This window comes from Octopus sinensis, unplaced genomic scaffold (genome assembly GCF_006345805.1).
Source record: "Octopus sinensis unplaced genomic scaffold, ASM634580v1 Contig18168, whole genome shotgun sequence".
NCBI lineage: Eukaryota > Metazoa > Mollusca > Cephalopoda > Octopoda > Octopodidae > Octopus > Octopus sinensis.
In genome coordinates this window covers 15,001-17,500 of record NW_021835604.1, presented here as the reverse complement: position 1 = coordinate 17,500, position 2,500 = coordinate 15,001, and the positions used below count along the sequence as shown (strand labels likewise).

The 2,500-nt window shown below is 46.4% G+C and overlaps 1 protein-coding gene across 1 annotated transcript in view; it reads right to left on the bottom strand.

Moving 5' to 3' along the window:
• Positions 1-2,500, bottom strand: part of LOC115231313 (BDNF/NT-3 growth factors receptor-like) — a gene marked incomplete at both ends in the record, with an annotated part of 18,723 nt that overhangs the window by 1,228 nt on the left and 14,995 nt on the right. The gene's annotated exons all lie outside the window — the stretch shown is intronic.

The following is a 2,500-nucleotide window of genomic DNA, read 5'->3' as shown; positions in this document are numbered from 1 at the left end:
TTTTAGCCTTCAAATGACGCCACCCCGCTGGCTAAGCGAGCAGGCCAACAGAAGAAAGAGTGAAAGAAAGTTGTGGCGAAAGAGTACAGCAGGGATAGCCACCATCCCCTGCCGGAGCCTCGTGGAGCTTTAGGTTCTTTTCGCTCAATAAACACTCACAACGCCCGGTCTGAGAATCGAAACCGCAATCCTACAACCGCGAGTCCGCTGCCCTAACCACAAGACCATTGCGCCTCCACGTATATGCATATACTTACATATATACATTTAGATTCCTACATTCGCATACATACATTCGTACGTACACATAACACATGGCCTAGTAGTTAGAGCAGCGGACTCGCGGTCGAGGGATCGCGGTTTCGAATCTCAGACCGGGTGATGTGTGTGTGTTTATGAGCGAAACACCTGAGCTTCACGCGGCTCCGGCAGAAGGTAATGGCAAACTTCTGCTGACTCTTTCGCCATAACTTTCTCTCCCTCTTTCCTCCTGCATCTTGCAGCTCACCTGCGACGGACCGGTGTCCCGTCCAGATGGGGAACCTATACGCTAAGGAAACCGGGAAACCAGCACTTATGAACCAGGCGTGGCTCGAGAAGGAACAAACATAACACTACACACACTCATACACACTAACAAATACATATATATAGGCGCAGGAGTGGCTGCGTGGTAAGTAGCTTGCTAACCAACCACATGGTTCTGGGTTCAGTCCCACTGCGTGGCATCTTGGACAAGTGTCTTCTGCTATAGCCCCGGGCCGACCAATGCCTGGAGTGGATTTGGTAGACGGAAACTGAAAGAAGCATGTCGTATATATGTATATATATATGTGTGGTGTGTTTGTGTGTCTGTGTTTGTCCCCCTAGCATTGCTTGACAACCGATGCTGGTGTGTTACGTCCCCGTCACTTAGCGGTTCGGCAAAAAAGAGACCGATAGAATAAGTACTGGGCTTACAAGAATAAGTCCCGGGGTCGATTTGCTTGACTAAAGGCGGTGCTCCAGCATGGCCGCAGTCAAATGACTGAAACAAGTAAAAGAGTAAAGAGTAAGAGTATATACATAAATCATGCATCTGCATATATAGCTATGTTTTTATGTGTGTGTGTGTGTGTAAACGTACCCCTGAGACCCCTTCGGTCATAACTGACCTTGGGATTGCACCTAGAAAGTTACCCTCCTAGACACAAGTCCGGCAAGGTTGTTTTATGGAAGACCAGCAGTCGCACATACATACCGGCCTCCCCTCTCCATGCCACCAGTGTTATCCAATGGAAAGGCAAAGGCCGATACAGCTTGGCACCTGTGACGTCGCGACTCATTTCTACAACGGAGTGGACTGGAGCAACGTGTCTTGCTCAAGAACACAACACGCAGCCCGGTCCGGGATTCGAACTCACAACCTCACGATCGTAAGCTCGACGCTCTAACCACTGAGCCATGTGCCTTCACGCATCTATGCAAACTTACATACATTATTGGAAGCACTCCGTCGGTTACGACGACGAGGGTTCCGATTGATCCGATCAACGGAACAGTCTGCTCGTGAAATTAACGTGTAAGTGGCTGAGCACTCCACAGACACGTGTACCCTTAACGTAGTTCTCGGGGATATTCAGCGTGACACAGAGAGTGACAAGGCCGGCCCTTTGAAATACAGGTACAACAGAAACAGGAAGTAAGAGTGAGAGAAAGTTGTGGTGAAAGAGTACAGCAGGGATCACCACCATCCCCTGCGGAGCCTCGTGGAGCTTTAGGTGTTTTCGCTCAATAAACACTCACAACGTCCGCTCTGGGAATCGAAACCGCGATGCTACGATCGCGAGTCCGCTGCCCTAACCACTGGGCCATTGCGCCTCCACTTACATACATAACAGTGAATATATTTTTGTAATCATATAGCTCGCCATGATATGTTAACGTATTTTGCCCTGATATGATTCTTAGAGTCACATTTTTTATTCCATGTCCATATTTTGTTTCTTTCAAAATGAATGCATGAATAGATTACATTTGTAGAACATACGTTTCGATAGATTTGCCATTATATACGATAATGGCTGGCGCCGTGCCTTCAAAAATGACGGCTAATTGTAGTATTTTATATATAAATATGGATGGTAACTCAAATTAATACACTATCAATGTTATCTAGCGGTTGTCTTTTGAAATGCGAATTCAATCATCGTTTGTTACTGAAAGAACGGTGGTTCACGCATACATTCACACATTTCCCTTGTACACGCACGCACATACACAGATATACTCACACAGAGTTGAAACGCTGTTTGATTTTTCTTTTCTGCGTTGAATGTTCGCCATCCCACTCCCATTGCACACACACACATATTCCCATACCTCCCTTTTACATATACACACATATACCCACACAGAGTTACATACACACACACATTCCCATACCTCCCTTTTACATACACACACATATACTCACACAGAGTTGAAACGCTGTTTGATTTTTCTTTTCAGCGTTGATTGT